At 40.4% G+C, this 21,097-nt stretch overlaps 1 pseudogene; it reads right to left on the minus strand.

Annotated features, from left to right (window-relative positions):
• On the minus strand, nucleotides 3,008–11,327 carry LOC109950624 (annotated as a pseudogene).

Raw genomic sequence — 21,097 nt, forward strand, 5'->3', positions numbered from 1 at the left:
GTAATAGAATTGCATTGACATAACAAGTCAACTTTGCAAAATCAAAGAAATCCGAGTTGGGTGGCTCTTGTCCACTTTTGCTTTAATTCTTCGGGTTTTTACGAGTACTGTTGGCGTGACTTGTGGATATTGACTTACTTTCCTTACACACCAAGAATTCATATTATAATTGTAATTGATTTATTTTAATTCCTGATTTCCTACTGCAAATAGATTTAGGAATTTATTATTTACTTCCCATTCAGGTTTCGTTGTATTATAAATATGACCTCCTACAAGGAGAAGAATACACAGAAAATTCCCACAAACAAATATTCTTTTATAGTTTTCATATTTTAGCATGGTATCAGAGCCAGGTTCGATCTAGGGACCTGTGCTTGTGTTCTTCTTGAAATTTAAGTGCTCTTCTCCCCCCTTGAGAGGGAGGGAGAGTGAAAGGGATATGTTTATTGACCTATCCCAATTACCTTGACATATTTCCATGAAGATGTTGTTTATTTCTTGACTCCGACGACCCCTTCTCTTCAAGGGGAGAGGAAGATTGAAGAGAAGTTGTGTCTGAGTGAATTAGCTAAAGTTTATATGGAAGAATTTATTCTTACCTACTGCCGTGCTCACAGGGTTTCTGTGTTCTGCCTTATCTACACCCGTGCTCACAGGGTTTCTGTGTTTTGCTATGTGCCCTATTTTTTAGGGTTTGCTCTTGTGTTTCCGCTGTGAACTTTGTTTTTAGTTTGTCACTTGTTTCACTCGTGGTTGACTAAAAGATCTTCTCTACAATTGGTGTTTCTCAAGTATGGTGTCCTGTGACTCGCTTGTCAAGTTGGGCCTGCAAATATCTTTGCCCAACTTGAGGGGGAGTGTTGGCAAGTCCTTATTTCATTAGAATTTTGGTTACTTACCAATTATATTTTGTCCTATTGCAATAGAGATTATTTTATTTAGTGTTATGGGGGTTGATGATTTTTTCAACCCTCATAGAGGTAGCACCACTGACTCATTCTCTCATTCTCCACCAACCATCGTTGAGTTGAGTGCCCAGATGGCTCCACTCCTACAGATGCAGACTTTTACCCCGAACCTAATCCAGAATCAGGATCCTCTTTTGACGACCCCGACCCTGACTCCGACTATGATGACAACGACCCCGACCCCGACCCCGACTCCGAAGATGACCTCGACCCCGACCCCGACCCCGACTCCGAAGATGACCCCGACCCCCACTCCGATGATGACCCCAACCTCGAATTTGTCTATGATTCAGACCCCGATCCCGATTTTGACTCCGACTCCTGCCCCGACTCAGGCTCAGATTCCGATCCCAATTCCTACTCAACTGTATCTTATACATCTTCTGCTGCACAGATTATGACTTCTCGACTAACGACCCCGATACATGGACCAAATTGCGCATTTTGTGAAATCCGAGGATCAATTGGCGGATATTTTGACAAATGCGATTTTCACTAAAGCATTCCACAATTCACTAGATCAGTTGGGCATTGGCGACATCTATGCACCAACGTGAGGGGGAGTGTTGGCGTGACTTGTGGATATTGACTTACTTTCCTTACACACCAAGAATTCCTATTATAATTGTAATTGATTTACTTTAATTCCTGATTTCCTACTGCAAATAGATTTAGGAATTTATTATTTACTTCCCATTCAGGTTTCGTTGTATTATAAATATGACCTCCTACAAGGAGAAGAATACACAGAAAATTCCCACAAACAAATATTCTCTCATAGTTTTAATATTTTAGCAAGTACAGTTCTGATTTTTTTTTTTCTTTCCCCAGAAAACTTGACAGACTCAGATATTTCTTGGAATTCCCTAACAGGAATTTTCTTGTTTGTTTGCGAACATTTCCAAAATAAGAACAAATAATAACAAAGAATTGAGGTATAAAGAACATTAGAGATCAAAAATATTTAGCACTATAAGGCAATGTCAGGAATTTGCAACATCTTATACACTGACAAATTTTCACTCAAAATTCTAAACACGCTGTAATTTATCTTGAACCAAATAGCATCAATGAACAGCCTTTTAAAAATAAAAGCTTGAGGATTAAGATTAGAATTATGATGGGTTAAGGTTCAATCCCTTTATATGTAACGAAAAGAATCATGTAACAAATTGATGTTTTTTCAATGCAAGTTAGGATATAAGTTGAAGCAAACTTGTAAATTCTGAAAGCAAACAAAATCGCAACAAATCCTCCCTATACCTACTGTCATCTGAGATTCACAATGCTCAGAGAGTTTAACTGAGACTTGTGCACTTGTATATTTAGAATAGACACTAACGCAATTGCCAAACTCACTCTGTGTTTACTTCGGGTTACATCTCCATTCGGTACTGTCCTAAGAAGATGTTTTGATCCTCACTTCCTGCTGTTGCAGATGATGCAATAGATTCAGATCAGTCATCCTCATCCTCATCTGTAGTACCATAATGATAAAGGGAAAAAATTCATGTTCATGTCAGTAACACAAATGTAAAGCGTCCTCATGCATACGAGAACACATGATGTGCCGGATGGCCAGGAAATGTCTGACTGCAGTAATTTGAATGCTTTCTGGCAGATGACAATTACAGAAAGAACCTGAAAATTCAGAACATTCTCAACTCAGATAACATAAAAGCTTGTTTAGTTTAGGACAGGCAATTAATATCAATAAGACCAAGTCACCATTAACCCCAGGAGACACTATAATTCCCATTTGCATAATGATGCGGATCGGCCTATGTTATGGAATAGACCGGTGTAGCCAATTTAGTCAAATACTATCTGAACAATGGAATGGCCTTTCAACAGGAATGAATGTATTCAATTGCTGTACATTCCTTTAAAGCCAAACACCAGTCAAGAATATACTATATTAGTGATAATTTTCAAATCGTTTTCATCTCTTAGAGACATGCCATCTTTATAGTGATCACTAAGCACAGGTCCAGACGCTACAAAACACAGTGATCAAGGGTAAATGCAAAGGCAAATGGTAATCAGACATTCGTTCAACCAGTAAAGCTAGGCACAGTAAGTACGGATTCGTAATACAATAAATGCAGAGCTCCATGTAACCGAAAAAAATAAAACAGAAATCTAATGTAACTGAAAAATTAAAATAAAGCAGAACTCTCATGCACACTGAAATGCTAACCATCCTTGTACGGAAAGAAACAATTTTTCTTAAGAACACCACTCTCTGGCATTCTGGAACATCCGCAACCATGGGCTAGGGCCTTTCTTGTCCACATCCCACTGCTGGGGATACCATGGGAATTGCCACATTAAGAAGCAACGCTCTGGATGAGGCATCATCGCAAGATGCCTCCCATCTGGAGAACAAATTGCCGCGACTCCCAAGGGAGAGCCATTGAGGTTGAAAGGGTAAAGTTCTGTCTCGTTACCATCATCATCACAATATCTTACTGGTGCCAACTTTGAGTGTAGCACACGATCAAGAACACCGTCATCAGGGAAATATGCTCTTCCCTCACCATGGGCAGCCCACACACCTAATGTACTGCCCTCCATTCCTCTAAACATTATAGCTGGCGAGTCCTTTATTGTCACACTGGTGAACCGGCATTCAAACCGTCCCGACTCATTGTGAATGAACCTGGGTTGTGAAGGGTCGCCACCACCATGTTAGAATTCACAGACTATGATCTGTTTTTAGGTTTTGGATTATTGGTAGATGGAGCTCATGTAGGAAGAGAAAACACAGAGAGAAAACTTGGAGAAGAAGAAGATGAAAAATGAGTCTGTTATCTCTTACTTCGTCATACACAAGCTGTGCAGAGCAAATATCCGTTAGGAATAGAATATTCCTCTTACATCATTCAATCTAACCATTGATTAAACTATCCTATGAGATAGCTACACTTGGCACAATTCTACTAAAACTAAGAATACATCTCAGCTGTCCATTGGATTGTGATCCAATGGTTCACAATTAAACAATACACACTCAGCTAAAAACACTTATACTTTAACACTCCCTTCTAAGTGTTTAGCTGAGATGACTCCAAGCTTGCCCCTTAGATATTCAAACCGATCCCTTGCCAATGCCTTAGTAAAAATATCTGCATTCTGCTCTCCAGTTCTGCAGTATAGCAGATCAATCTCACCATTCTGCAAAGCATCACGAATGAAATGAAATCTTCTACTTATATGTCTTGTCCTGTGATGATGCACAGGATTCTTTGTTATTGCAATTGCTGAAGTATTGTCACATAGGATTGGAGTAGCCTCAACTTGTTACTCACCAAAATCAGATAGAACAAATCTTAACCAGACAGCATGAGCTGTAGCTTCAGCTGCACTAACATATTCTGCCTCTGCAGTAGATAGTGCTACACTGCTCTGCTTAACTGATGCCCAAGAGAAAACACCTGATCCAAGATGAAAAGCATAGCCAGAAGTACTCCTCATATCATCTTCACAACCTGACCAATCACTGTCACAATATCCAACCAGCATTGCCTCTTTTCCTTTCTCATATAATATGCCATAGTCTAGAGTACCTTGAATGTATCTAAGTACTCTCTTGGCAGTTCCCATGTGTTTCTTTGTAGGTCCATGCATATATCTAGCCAAAAGACTTGCAGCAAACATGACATCTGGCCTTGTTGCTGTCAGATATAGCAAGCTTCCAACTATCTGTCTGTACACCTTTTCATCAGCCTGTTCACTTCCATCCTCCTTGGATAATTTCTCATTCATAGCTAGTGGAGTTGACACTGCTTTACAGTCTTTGAGACCAAACTTGTCCAACAATGTTCTTGCATATTTTTTCTGATGCAAGAAGATGTAGGACTCAGCTTGTATCACACCCAATCCCAGAAAATGGTGCAACAATCCCAGATCAGTCATTTCATATCTTTTCATCATTTCAGTTTTAAAGTTCATTACCAATTCTTCAGAACTTCCTGTGTAGATGATATCATCTACATATAGTGAAACAATTAGGATTCCACTTTCTGCAGCTTTCACATATAATGTAGCCTCACTAGGACTCCTCTGAAATCCTGCAGCTGTAAAATATGAATTAATTTCTTCATACCAAGCTCTTGGAGCTTGTTTAAGGCCATAAAGAGCCTTCTTGAGTCTATAAACTCTGTCTTCCTTGCCTTGAACCACAAATCCTGGAGGTTGATCCACATACACCTCCTCTTGTAGCACTCCATTTAAGAAGGCTGACTTTACATCAAGCTGAAACAGCTTCCACCTTTTCTGAGCAGCCAGAGCTATCAGTGTTCTAACTGTGTCAAGCCGAGCAACAGGTTCAAATGTCTCATTGAAATCAATTCCTGGCTTTTGAGTGTAGCCTTTAGCTACTAGCCTTGCTTTGTTTTTCTGAACAGATCCATCCAGATTTAGCTTGACTTTAAAGATCCATTTGACTCCAACTATAGGTTTATCAGATGGTCTTTTTACCAAATCCCAAGTTTCATTCTTCTCAATCATCTCAAGTTCAGCTTCCATTGCCTTTTGCCATGCTGCATCCTTGACAGCTTCTTCAAAGGTTTCTGGTTCAATGATACAGATGTTGCATCTTTCATAGATCTCTGTAAGACTTTTGTATCTCAATGGAGTGTGGTCAATATCTTGTGTACCTGTGTCAACCACAGATCTTTCTTCATTGTCTTCTGTTAGCAACTCATTCTCAACTGAATGTTCTGCTTGTTTCACAACTGTGTCATTGCTCCCTTTCTCCTTTTCAAACACAACTTCAGTAAATGGCACTGAAACACTGCATTCTTTCTGTGCATTCCAATCCCAGCTAGCTTCTTCATTAAATACCACATCCCTTGAGATAATCACCTTTTCAGTGGCAATGTTATACAGTCTATACCCTTTCTCACAGCTGCCATATCCTAGAAACACACATCTGTTGCTTGCTGAATCCAGTTTCTGCCTCTGTGGATTTGGAACATGTGCATAGCACAAAGATCCGAACACTCTTAAGTGTTTAAGTCCTGGCTTTCTCCCACTATAGGCTTCAAATGGTGTTTTCTTGTCCAGAGCTTTGGTTGGACTTCGGTTTAGAACATACACTGCAGTATTAACAGTTTCTGCCCAAAACTCAAGTGGCATGCCCTTCTCAATCATCATACACTTGGCCGTCTCCACTATGGTTCTGTTTTTCCTCTTAGCCACACCATTCTGCTGTGGTGAGTATGCCACAGTAAGCTGCCTCTCCATTCCCATTTCATCACAGAATTTATTGAACTCATTAGAGGTGTACTCTCCTCCCCTATCACTTCTTAGTTTCTTCACCTTATATCCACTTTGCAATTCAACAGTGGCTCTAAACCTCTTAAACACTGTGAATACCTCAGATTTGCATCTCAAGAAATAGATCCAGCACATTCTTGTACAGTCATCTATAAAGGTAAGGAAATACCTGTTTCCTGCTTTGGTAACAGTTTGCATTGGACCACACACATCAGTGTGTACCAATTCCAGTGGAGATGTAGCTCTGCTGGTTGCTTCTTTTGGAAATGCCTTCCTGCAGTGTTTTCCAAAAGTGCAGCCTTCACACACTGCATTTGTATTTTTTATTTCTGGCAGACCAAACACCATGTCTTCATTCTGCAGCAGTTTCAAACTCTGCAAGTTTAAGTGCCCCATTCTCCTATGCCAAAGCAATGTTGATTGGCTAATGCTTGCAGTTAGAGCAACATGCAAGTCTGTTTGAAGTTTCAAAGGAAAACTTCTGTTTCCTTTCATATGCACTCTAGCCACCAGATTTGAGAGAGAGCTATCATCATAGACTTCTGCCTTGTTATCTCCAAAGATAAGAAAATATCCATGCTCCATCATTTGTCCAACACTGAGTAGGTTCTCTTTGAGACCAGATACCAGCAGCACCTCCTTGATATATTTCCCTCCCATTTTAGTTTCAACCATCAAGCTTCCTTTTCCAATGACATCAACCAACTGTCATGTCCCTATTGCAACTTTAGCAGTTACATTCCTATCAATATCAATCAAAACATCTTCTCTGCCAGTCATGTGGTTACTACACCCACTGTCCAAGTACCATACCTCTTCCATGGACCTTTTCTCAGTTGCATTGTTAGCATAGAACATGGTTGGTGTAGAGATAACCTGAGTAGCAAACTGAAGCTGCTGCTGCTCCACAGGTTTCTTGCTATAGCAGTCTTTGGCAATGTGACCAAGCTTGTCACAGTTATAGCACTTCGGTTTGCCCTTGAATCTACATTCTCCATAATGCAATTTCCCACAATGTTTGCAAGGAGTTTTAGTTCCATCAGTAGATTTATTATCCCACTTCTTCCCCTTGTCTTTCCAATTCTTCTGCTGCTTGGAATTCTGATTTCCAGTGGCCTTAGCTGATTTGGTATCTACACTCAAGCTAGCAAAGGCCTTCTCAGTCTTGTTCTCATGATGTCTTTCCAATCTTTGAGAAAAGCTCTTCAATGAGGCTACCACCTCTTGAACCTCAATTACATCTAGATCCCTTGAATGTTCAATTACAGAACAGATTGGATCATACACAGGCAGCAGACTAATTAACATTTTCTGCACAACTCTTTCTCTAGATAACTCTTCTCCATAACCTCTCATTTGATTTATCAGATCAAACAACTTAGTAAGATAAGCAGATAGAGATTCATCCTCTCTCATTCTAGTATATTCAAATTCTCTACGAAGACTCTGTAATTTTACACTCCTTACCTGCTTATCACCATGAAATTCCTGCTTCAGAATGTTCCAAGCTCCATGAGATGATTCTTCATGAGAAATCCTAGGGAAGATCCCTTCAGATACAGCTCCTTGAATCAACCCCAAGGCCTTAGCATCTTTCCTCAGGATCTCAGCTAGAGCCATCTTCCCAGCACCACTCAATTCCTCTTTTTCCTTCTGCTTTGCATCAGATTCATCATCTCCCTTCGAATCTGAGCTTCCTATTCCTTTCTCAACCAATTCCCAAAGCCCATGAGATTTGAAAATGGTTTTCATCCTTATGCTCCAGAACTCATAGTTCTCACCATTGAAGATCGGAGCTCGCAGCTCACCACCTCCAGATCCTGCCATGTTAGACACAGATCTCCAAGAAATCGCAGCTTACTTCCTTCACAGATTCAAACGCCCAGCTAAATAACCAACCAGGCAGCTGATACCATGTTAGAATTCACAGACTATGATCTGTTTTTAGGTTTTGGATTATTGGTAGATGGAGCTCATGTAGGAAGAGAAAACACAAAGAGAAAACTTGGAGAAGAAGAAGATGAAAAATGAGTCTGTTATCTCTTACTTCGTCATACACAAGCTGTGCAGAGCAAATATCCGTTAGGAATAGAATATTCCTCTTACATCATTCAATCTAACCATTGATTAAACTATCCTATGAGATAGCTACACTTGGCACAATTCTACTAAAACTAAGAATACATCTCAGCTGTCCATTGGACTGTGATCCAATGGTTCACAATTAAACAATACACACTCAGCTAAAAACACTTATACTTTAACACACCACCTAACACTCCACCAACTTGAGGACCTGGAACCCACCCCAAAAGAGCCATAAGCTGACAGCCATTGCAAACACCAAGACTAAAAGTGTCTGGTCGCTTGTAAAACTCCTGAAATTGATTTAGAAGGGGCTAATTAAATCGAATGGAAGCAGAACAACCCTTTGCAGAATCGAGCACATCAGCGTAGCTAAAACCTCCAACAAACACAATTCCACGGAATTCATGCAGTGATATGGATCCATTAAGAAGGTCTGACATTGTAACATCCCATGGTTCAAAACCAGCAGCATAAAATGCTGCAGCCATTTCTCTGTCCCCGTTGCTGCCTTCTTCTCGAATTACAGCCACTTTGGGTTTGCATGCAATGCTCATATACTTTTCATCTGTGAAAGAGGGAGTGAAAGACAATTCCCACAAAGGCTCATGCCTATCTTTCAACCCTTCTTTCTCTAGATCCACACAAAAAGCCAATCTTTGAAATTTTTCCAGCTGAAAACTAGTTTCCTCCCACAAGTCCCTCAGGGAAGAAGTACTCCCATTCAAATGTGTTACCCCATCAACCTTTAATTCTATTGAGGGTGTGGCACTAACTTGTCCAAGGATCTCAGCAGAAATACTTTCACTGATTAGTTTTTCCATTACCAAATCCAAGTTTTCCCTGCTTACCTCGATAATCAGACCAAGTTCTTCAGCGAAAAGTGTTTGGAATAGGCCCTTCCCATGTGAAGTCAAGTCCAAGGTAATGCCACGATTCCCAGAAAATGCCATTTCAAGGGCACAGACCAATAGCCCACCATCACTAATATCATGACCAGCAGAGATCAATTGGTCAGCAAGAAGGACCTGAATTCCTTCAAAAACTCGCTTAAGATAACGAACATCCTCAATGTCAGGACACTCATTCCCAATTTGGTCAAAAACCTGAGCAAGAGCAGACCCACCTAACCTCCGCTTTCCCTTTGCCAAATCAATGTGAAGCAGCACGCCATCATCCCCGAGCTTTAAATCGGGGGTTACTGTTTTTGTTATGTCAGGACAAGTACAATATACACTCATTACAAGATTGCCAGGAGCCTTAATAACCTCACCTGCAACATGAGCTGCCATGGAAAGACTGTCCTTCCCGCCATCAATAGCAATGCCAAGTTCAATCATAGCATCTGATAGAGCTATAGCAGCATCATACATAGCTGCTCCTTCCCCATCAAGCTTGGCCGCATACATCCAATTTCCACTTGCTTTAACATCAGATAGAGAAGTGACCTTTGCCCAAACAAGATTTGTCAGTGCTTCTCCAACAGCCAATCTCGCCATTGCTTTTGGATCCAGCAAACCTTTAATTGGCTGCTCCCCAATGGCACATGCACCTCCAGTCAAGTCAGTAAAAGTCTGAGCGATTACAGCAACATCAGAAAGTGGAATTTGCAGGGGGCCAACAGTTTGCTGCTGTGCTACAAGACCTGTAACACACCTGTCTACTTTTGATGTCAAGAAGCGTTTTGAACAAACAGATGGAAGTCTCAATACCCTCTTAAGAGAATCCATCACCGTGACTCCAGGTGCAATATCAAGTGGCTCTCGTGCATCTGCCATCCGGTGGAATTCAAAACTTTTTTGTGGCATATCACCAAGTACTTTCTCAAGCTCCAAATCGACTGCAGGGGGAGGGGGAGGGAGTCCACTGGATTGACACTTCTGAATGGCTACGCTATCAATTAAAACAACACGCCCCTCACCATTTATTGTTCCAATTACGGCCATAGAAACCCTTTCTCTTTCACATATTGATTGCAAGAGGCTGCGGCTTTCAGGCTTCACCAAGATTGCATCTTGCTCCTGATATTCTGCACCCCATATCTCCAAGACAGACATTGTGTGATCACCAACCACAATTGCCCGGATATCAATCTGGCCACCCTTTGGGTATATAATTTCCTTAACAACGTTGCAGTTTCCACCAGCTCCCTGATCATGAATGCTAATGATTGGGTTATCCTCCCCCATCTCTATGCAGGCACGAACCACACGATAAAGTTTTTGTGCCATCTCCGCATCTCCACGCTGTACAGCATTGAAATCAAGCTCCGCATCATTCTGGCCACTAACCATGCTTGATGCAGCCCCACCCCCCATTCCAATCCGATAAGCAGGGCCTCCAATCTTTACAACCAACATTCCAATGTCAGGCTCTCCCTTTGATATATGGGTGTGATCAATCTGCCCAATGCCCCCACTAAACATGATTGGCTTCAACCATTCTCGTCTATCACCACTTGGGAGTCTCATTCCAAATGTCCTAGTGTAGCCCTGAATCAAGGGCTCACCAAATTTGTTTCCATAGTCCGATGCACCATTGCTAGCATCTATGAGTATCTGCAGAGGTGAAGCCAAATTTGATGGATATGTAAAAGATGGATCTTCCCAAGGTGCATAAGAGCCCTCCATATTGAGATTCCCAACACAATAACCAGCTGTAGATGCTACAACAAAAGACCCTCTTCCAGTTGCATGGGTATCCCTAATTCGACCCCCTGCACCTGTCTCTGCACCAGGGTAAGGGGCTACAGCACATGGGAAATTATGTGTCTCGGCAGTAAATAAAATATCAAGGTCCCGAGTAGCTATGTTCAACGTGTTAGCGTTTGTATTATTCAAGCTAGGTTTTCTTCTGTATTTTGGTTGTTAGAGAGAAGAGAAGAAAAAAAATGGAGCAGACTTGCATAACCACTCTGCTTGCTCACGAAATCAGTGAGCTAAGTAGTTTGTATATTCCTTTCTCTAACCGAATGAGCTCACACGGCATGTACTACATGATCGTTAGCTCTTAGCTGGATTCACACACAATTCAGTGAATCTCAGCCATTCATTCAAAACAATCCTAGCTCTTGGCTATTCTACTCTTTACTGAATTTAAGCCTTACACTTGTCATTCTCTAGGACTAAGTGAATACACAACTTTGCACTCTAGGCTTAAATGAAATCAGTCTCACTACTTACAATTCTACACTCCCCTTTAAGTGTTGAGCTGATTTCACACCAAGCTTGTCTCTGAGGTAGCAGAATCGATCCTTAGCCAATGACTTTGTAAAGATGTCTGCCAGCTGCTCATTTGTAGGGCAGTAAATCAAGTTAATGATTCCTTCTTGCAAGGCATTCTTAATGAAGTGATACCTTCGATCAATGTGCTTAGTTTTCTGGTGAAACACAGGGTTCATTGTGATAGCAATAGCAGCTGTGTTGTCACAATGTAGTGGTGTAGCTTCAGCCTGAAATTCACCAAAGTCTTCCAAGACAAACCTGAGCCAAATTGCCTGTGTAGTTGCTTCTGAAGCACTGATGTATTCTGCCTCTGCTGTAGAAAGAGCAACACAGTTTTGTTTGACTGATGCCCAAGCAAAAACACCACTGCCAAAAGAGAAAGCATACCCTGAAGTGCTCTTACTGTCATCCACTGAGCCACTCCAGTCACTGTCACAGTAGCCAATTAACATTGCATTCCTTCCTTTCACATACTCCAATCCATAATCAAGTGTTCCCTGAATATATCGGAGAACTCTCTTAGCAGTCCCATAATGCTTATTAGTAGGACAATGCATAAATCTAGCAAGTAGACTAGATGCATACATTATATCGGGTCTTGTAGCTGTGAGGTATAGCAAGCTTCCCACAATCTTCCTATATTGCTCTTCATTTGCTGGACCACTTCCATCTTCTTTGCTTAGCTTCTCTGTTGTAACCAACGGTATAGAGACAGGTTTGCATTCATGTAGACCAAATCTGTTCAACAAGGATGCTGCATATTTCTTTTGGTGAAGAAAAATGCTAGTGTGAGTTTGAAAGACTCCCATTCCCAAAAAATGATGCAAGAGTCCCAAGTCTGTCATCTCATATTTCACCATCATATCTTGCTTGAACTCCTCTAACATTGATTTAGAACTCCCTGTATAAACAATGTCATCCACATAGATGGACACTATTAGAATTTCTCCCCCTCCTCTGGTTTTGGTATAGAGGGTGGCCTCACTTTGACTCTTGGCAAAACCACATTGGGCAAAGTAGGTGTCAATCTCACCATACCAAGCTCTTGGTGCCTGTTTTAGGCCATAGAGAGCTTTCTTGAGTTTGTACACCTTATCTTCACTCCCCTTGACCAAGAACCCATCCGGTTGATCCACATACACCTCTTCTTCCAAAACACCATTTAGAAAGGCAGATTTGATATCTAGTTGATACAGTTTCCAGTCCTTTTGTGCTGCCAAGGCAACTAGGGTGCGGATTGTATCAAGTCTAGCCACTGGTGCAAATGTCTCATTGTAGTCAACACCTGGTTTCTGAGCATATCCTTTGGCAACCAGCCGTGCCTTGTTCTTCTGGACTGAACCATCAAGGTTCAGCTTGGTCTTGAACACCCACTTAACCCCAATTATAGGTTTAGCTGCTGGTTTGTCCACCAGCTCCCATGTTGCATTTTTTTCAATCATGGAAAGTTCATCCTTCATTGCCTTCATCCAAGATTCATCTTTTGCAGCTTCATCATATTTTTCTGGTTCCATAATGCAAAGGTTGCATTGAGCTAGAACATCATCCCAGATTTCTCCATTTTAATGGAGTATGATCAAAGGCTTGAGTATTTCTCATGCTGCTGCTTATCTCATTTGTGCTTGGGGATGGAAAGTGGTCAAGACTTCTAGGAGGTGTTACTTGGGAAGAATCAATAGGCAGATCAGATTGTCCTTCATGAAAGAAAACACTTTCTTGTGTATTAGACATTTGTTTCCAATCCCAAATTGCATTCTCATCAAAAACAACATCCCTTGAGAGTAGAATATTCTTAGTAGCAGGATCATATACTCTATAACCCTTTTCACAGATTGCATATCGCACAAGAATGCCCTTGGTGCTTTTTGAATCTAACTTCTGCCTTACTTCACTTGGTATGTGTACATAACACACACTACCAAATATTTTTAGATGAGCCAAACCTGGTTTTCTCCCACTATATGCCTCAAATGGTGTCTTATCTCCAAGTGCTCTAGTAGGACACCTGTTCAGCAAGTAAACAGCTGTATGGACAGCTTCTGCCCATAGAAAGTAAGGCAATCCTTTCTCATGGAGCATAGCCTTTGCCATTTCCACCACGGTTCTATTTTTCCTTTCCACCACTCCATTTTGTTGTGGAGTATAGGCCATAGAGAGTTGTCTTTGAATCCCTTCAACTTCACATAACTTGTTGAATTCACTAGATGTGAACTCTCCTCCTCTGTCACTTCTCAAACATTTCACCTTGAAACCACTTTGCAACTCTACCATTGACTTGAATTTACGAAAACAATTCAATGCATCAGATTTGTATTTGAGAAAGTAAACCCATACCATTCTTGTACAATCATCTATAAGTAGCATAAAGTACTTGTTGCCAGCAATGGATTCATTTTGCATGGGTCCACACAAATCCACATGAACTAGTTCAAATGGATTGCTTGCTCTCCATGCTTGGTTCTTTGGAAACCATTCTCGGTGCTGTTTTCCAAACTGACATCCATCACAAACTCCATCAACTTTTTCCATGAATGGCAGTCCATGCACCATATCCTTCTCTTTGAGTTGATTTAGACCTTTTAGGTGCAGGTGACCCAACCTTTTGTGCCACATCCATGTAGAATTGGATACACTTGCCTTTAGTGCAATATGATCATTAGAGAGCAATGCCAAGGGATAACACCTATTCCTTTTCATTTCCACTTTGATTACAAGGCACTCTAGTGAAGGACCTTCAAAGATGCTGCACAGTTTTCCTCCAAATACTAGATAGTAACCGTGTTCATCCATTTGTCCCACACTTAGTAAATTCTCTTTCAATCCGGGAAGATATATCACTTCCTTGATATATTTTCTGCCTTTGGTAGTGTCAATTGCCAATGTGCCCATTCCAGATTCACAAGCTCACCATTTGGCATTTGCACCTTGCCTACCACATTTGTTCTAATATCTGTCAGCAAACTCCCATTTCCAGTCATGTGGTTGCTACACCCACTGTCTATATACCATTCTCCAGTGGTATTTGTGGCAGCAATAGTACTATTAGCATAAAATAGATTTCCAGTCACTTCCACCTGATTTGCACAGTTTGCTTTCTGTACATTTCTGCTTGCAGTGCACTCCCTAGCCAAATGTCCAAATTTATCACAATTGTAACACTTAGGCTTTCCCTTGTATCTACATTCACCATAATGGAATTTAGAACACACCTTGCACTGTGGTTTTGAACCTTCTTGACCCACTGTTGTTGATGAATTCTGTGCAAAGTTGGTGTGTTGAGGCTTGGAATTTGATTCCCATGGCTTGCCTTTCGAATTCCAATTTTTCTGAGACTTAAACTGACCAGCTTGATATCCTCCCTTGTTCTGGTTTTTGGAATTCACAGAAAAGGAGGCAAATGCCTTCTCTGCTGTATCAGAATTATGCAACTCAAATCTTTGCTCCTGACTTTTTAGAATTGCAATAACTTCCTGTCAATCCACTGTCTCCAGACTTTTTGTGTTCTCAATCACCAAACAAATAGGATCATAAACCTTATTTAAGCTAATTAGAACCTTTTGAACAAGCCTTTCATTTGACAGAGATTCACCATACGTCTTCATTTGATTTATTAGTTCATTCAAACGAGTAAGGTATGTAGACAGAGATTCATTTTCATGCATCCTAGTATACTCAAACTCTCGTCTAAGATTTTGAAGCTTCACTGACCTGACATGGTCACCACCATGGTATTCTTCATATAGTAGATTCCATGCCATTTTAGCTGAATCAGCATTGGCAATGCAAGGAAAAATCTGATCAGAAACAGAGTTCTGAATAATCCCCAGAGCTTTCGCATCCCTCATAAGAACCGCAGCCATCTTCTCATCATCATCCTCTGTAGATGTTTCCTCAGCTGCCTTCTTCTTCTTCGATTCTGGAATCGTGATTCCTTTCTCCACCAGAGCCCACAACCCGTAAGACTTGAAGATGGTTGTCATCTTGATTCTCCAGAACTCATAGTTCTCACCGGAGAAGATCGGGGTTCTTACCTCTGAACCTCCAGAACCAGACATTGCTGATCTCAGACAACCACAACCAGCTTACTGCAGATATCAATAATGAGCTTCAATCGATCGTCACAGGCTTGAGTGAGCACCGATTTAGCTTGATTTCACAGGTTTGAAAAACACCCAGATTTTAATTGATCCAACCTGGCTCTGAGGCCATGTTAGCGTTTGTATTATTCAAGCTAGGTTTTCTTCTGTATTTTGGTTGTTAGAGAGAAGAGAAGAAAAAAAATGGAGCAGACTTGCATAACCACTCTGCTTGCTCACGAAATTAGTGAGCTAAGCAGTTTGTATATTCCTTTCTCTAACCGAATGAGCTCACACGGCATGTACTACATGATCGTTAGCTCTTAGCTGGATTCACACACAATTCAGTGAATCTCAGCCATTCATTCAAAACAATCCTAGCTCTTGGCTATTCTACTCTTTACTAAATTTAAGCCTTACACTTGTCATTCTATAGGACTAAGTGAATACACAACTTTGCACTCTAGGCTTAAATGAAATCAGTCTCACTACTTACAATTCTACACAACGGACATGTTGAACCTGGCTGAACTAGTCGCATTTGTTTCACCAGAAAGCCCTTGATTGCACTTGAGTTATCCTTGAACCCAATCACAGAATTGTTTGGGTTTGCCTGCAAAGTGCTCTTCACAATCTGCATTAGAGTTCTATCCATAGGTTGTCCATCTTTAAGAATTTTACCAGTAAAAAACCAGTGTCTGCTATGCTCGCTGTTGGATTGTGCAATATCAAACAGTTCAACTGTTGTTGGATTCCGCTTGATTTCGTCCCTGAATAGCCTAGTGTAGTATTTGTTAACATATACAGACCATTATCTTGTATATTTATTCAATCATCAATGTAATAAGGCTTATAGAAATGCAGAGAGGTTTGTCTAGATGAAAGAGGAGAGAATTTCAGAGAGAGAGAGAGATTGGAGAAGAAGCTAGCTAAGATTATATAAGCTCAGCTCCAATATGTCATGCATATATTGTGCTCTGACAAAATTAGGAATGGAATATTCCTCATTACATCATTCAATCCTAGCCTCTCATTTAACTACCCTATGAGATAGAGACAAGTGGCACAAGACTATTACATTTTCTGCTGCATACTTGAACTGTGATCCAAAGCTGCCTTTTAAACAAAGAATAGAAACTTCTTTTGTTCTAATTACATTTCAGCAATCACACTTATAAACCAACACTCCCTTCTAAGTGTTGTGCTGAAATGACTCCTAGAGCTTTCCTCAGATATTCAAATCGATCTCTTGCCAAAGGCTTGGTAAAAATGTCAGCAAGTTGCTCTTCATTAAATAAGTGGTTTGGAATCAATCTCACCATCTTGAAGTGCATCTCGAATGACATGAAACTTTCGATTGATATGTCTAGTTTGGTGATGATGAACTGGATTCTTCGATATAGCAATAGCTGAAGTATTATCACATAGCAATTTAGTTGGTTCTACTTGTTCTTCCCTAAAGTCTGATAGTAAACCTCAGCCAAATAGCTTGTGCAATAGCTTCTGCTGCACTCATATACTCAGCCTCTGCGGTTGAAAGAGCAACACTGCTTTGCTTGATTGAAGCCCAAGAAAACACACCTGATCCCAAGTTAAATGCATAGCCAGATGTGCTTCTCATGTCATCCTCACTGCCACTCCAATCACTATTGCAGTAACCTATTAACACTGCCCCTTTTCCCTTTTCATACGCAATTCCATAATTCATAGTACCTTGAATGTATCTCAGCACCTTCTTTGCTGTTCCCATGTGCTTCTTGGTTGGATTATGCATGAATCTAGCCAAGAGGCTTGCTGCAAACATGATATCTGGTCTGGTTGCAGTCAGGTAGAGCAAACTCCCCACCATTTGCCTATACAAAGTTTCATCTGCTAGATCACTTTCATCCATTTTTGACAATTTTTCATTCACAGCCAGTGGTGTTGCAACAGGCTTGCAATCCTTGAGTCCAAACTTGTCCAGCAAAGTCTTTGCATACTTCTTCGGGTGTAAGAAGATGCAGGTATCAGTTTGTAGAACTCCAAGGCCAAGGAAGTGATGAAGCAATCCTAGGTCAGTCATCTCATATTGCCTCATCATCTCATTCTTGAATTCAGCCATCATTTCTTTTGAACTCCCTGTGTAGATAATATCATCTACATATAGTGACACAATGAGAATACCACTTATAGACATCTTTGTGTACAAAGTAGCTTCACTTGGACTCCTATAAAAATCAGCTTTAGTAAAGTAGGAATTTATCTCTTCATACCAAGCTCTTGGAGCTTGTTTCAAACCATATAAGGCCTTTTTGAGCCTATACACCTTATCTTCACTTCCTTTTATCACAAAACCAGATGGTTGATCCACATACACTTCTTCTTTTAGCACTCCATTAAGAAATGCCGACTTTACATCCAACTGAAACAGCCTCCAATTTCTCTGTGCAGCCAAAGCCACCAAGGTTCTCACAGTATCAAGTCTTGCCACTGGTGCAAAGGTCTCATTGAAGTCTATTCCAGGCTTCTGAGAATATCCCTTTGCCACCAGCCATGCCTTGTTCTTCTGCACAGATCCATCCAAGTTCAGTTTTGTCTTATAGACCCATTTAACACCAATGATTGGTTTGTCAGATGGTTTATTCACAAGTTCCCAAGTGTAATTTTTGTTTATCATCAGAATTTCATCTTCCATAGCTTTCTTCCATGAATCATCCATTGCTGCTTCTTCAAAACTCTCTGGTTCTATGATGCACATATTGCATTTCTCATGGATTTCTGCAATGCTTTTGTACTTGCGAGGTGTGTGATCAAAATCTTGGGAGCTTGGCATTCTTTCTTGATCACTGGATTCAGTACTAATACCAAATATTTCACCTTCTTCACCTTGTACTTCAGGATTACTGCTGTTTTCTTCTTGTCCTTGCTTACTTGCAGGTATTTCAGCAATTGGAATCTTCACACTTCTTTCTTTCTGTGTATTCCAATCCCAACATGCATCTTCATTGAACACAACATCCCTAGACACAATTATCTTTTCAGTTTCAAGACTATAAAGTCTATACCCCTTTTCACAGCTTCCATAGCCTAAGAAAATACACATTTTGCTTATCAAATCCAGCTTCTGCCTTTATTGACTTGGAATATGAGCATAGCACAATGAACCAAACACTTTCAGATGCTTGACTCCAGGCTTTCTTCCACTATAAGCTTCAAATGGTGTTCTCTTATTCAAAGCTTTGGTTGGACACCTATTCAAAATATACACTGATGTATTAACTGCTTCAGCCCAAAAATCAAGAGGGATCTTCTTCTCAAGTAACAAGCACTTTGCCATTTCCACAATAGTCCTGTTCTTTCTCTCTGCTACACCATTTTGCTGTGGTGTATATGGAGTTGTTAGCTGCCTTTCTATGCCTATATCTGCACAGAACCTATCAAATTCCACTGAGGTGTATTCTCCTCCTCGATCACTTCTAAGCTTCTTTAATTTATAGCCACTCTGCAGTTCCACAGTAGCTTTGAATCTCTTGAATACACTCAGTGTCTCAGACTTTTGTCTTAAGAAATAGACCCAACACATTCTTGTGTTATCATCTATGACAGTGAGAAAATATCGATTTCCAGCTTTTGTAGTTTGCATTGGACCACAGATATCACTGTGTACAAGCTCTAGAGGAGTTGATGCTCTAGTAGTAGCTTCCTTTGGAAATGACTCTCTGCACTGTTTGCCTAGAATATAGCCCTCACATACTTCTGTAACAACTGTAATTTCTGGCAATCCCACAACCATTTCTTGCTCTTGTAGTAATTTCAGACTACTCAAATTTAGATGCCCCAGTCTTCTATGCCATATTGCAGTAGAGTGACAAACACTAGCCTTGTGGGCAAGATGTATTTCAGCCTGCAATTTCATTGGAAAACTTCGATTTCCTCTCATTTGTATCCTTGCAATCAAATTGGAATAAGAACTGTCATTATAAATCTCCACCTTGTGATCTCCAAACACAAAGTAGTAACCATGCTCTATCATCTGGCCCAGACTGAGTAAGTTTTCTTTCAAACCGGGCACAAGCATAACTTATTTGATGTATTTCTTGCCCACTTTGGTTTCAACCACAAGACTGCCCTTACCAGTAACTTCAACAAGCTGTCCAGTTCCCATTTCAACTTTTGCAAACACATTTCTGTCAATGTCAACAAGTAGATCCTCTCTTCCTGTCATATGATTGCTACATCCACTGTCCAAGTACCATACCTCATCACCTCCTTTTATACTAGCATCAGTTTTATTGCTAGCATAAAACATAGTTGGAGTAGCATCTACTTGGTTGGCATAATTGACTTGCTGTGCTGGTTTCTTACTATAACAATCTTTGGCTATGTGTCCAAATTTGTCACAGTTGAAACACTTTGGTTTGCCCTTGAATCGACACTCTCCAAAGTGTAATTTGCCACAGTGCTTGCAAGGATTTTTAGCACCATCATTTGTTTTGTTATCCCACTTCTTGCCTTTTGTTTTCCAACTCTTATTTTGCTTAGAATTTTGATCACCAGCTTTAACTGATTTGGCATCCACACTGAGACTAGCAAATGCCTTCTCAGTTTTGTTTTCAGAATGTCTGTCCAGCCTTAATTCAAAACTTTTCAATGAGGCTACTACCTCCTGTACTTCAATTACATTCAAATCTCTCGAATGCTCAATAACTGAGCAGATAGAATCATAGGCAGATGGCAGACTAATGAGCAATTTTTGAACAACCCTTTCCCTAGGCAATTCCTCCCCATAACTTCTCATTTGATTTATCAAATCAAACAGTTTAGTAATGTAAACAGTTAATGATTTATCATCCTTCATCCTTGTATATTCAAATTCTCTTCTAAGACTTTGTAATTTAACACTTCTTACCTGCTTATCTCCATGGTATTCTTGTTGCAGGATATTGCAGGCACCTTTTGATGTCTCCTCATGAGAGATTCGTGGGAATATCTCATCTGAAACTGCACCTTGAATCAATCCCAGAGCCTTAGCATCCTTCATGAGTATCATAGCAAATGAGTCTGTTCCAATACCACTTGATTCTTCTTTTTCCTTTTTCTTAGCATCAGATTCATCTGACTTCTTCATATCTGTATTATCAAATCCTTCTATCACCAAATCCCACAGTCCATGAGATTTGAAGATGGTCTTCATCCGTATACTCCAGAAATCGTAGTTCTCACCATTGAAAACTGGTGCTCTCAATTCACCACCACTTGACCCAGCCATGTTAGACTCAGATCTCCAAAACTCAAACTCAGCTGCAAACTCTGATTCCTCACAGCTCTAAACGCCCAGTGTTATTTGATCAAACCTGGCTCTGAGGCCATGTTAACATATATAGACCATTATCTTATATATTTATTTAATCATCAGTGTATTAAAGCTTATAGAAATGCAGAGAGATTGAGTAGAAGAAAGAGGAGAGAATTTCAGAGA

The sequence above is a fragment of the Prunus persica genome, chromosome G8 (genome assembly GCF_000346465.2).
Source record: "Prunus persica cultivar Lovell chromosome G8, Prunus_persica_NCBIv2, whole genome shotgun sequence".
Classification (NCBI taxonomy): Eukaryota; Viridiplantae; Streptophyta; class Magnoliopsida; order Rosales; family Rosaceae; genus Prunus; species Prunus persica.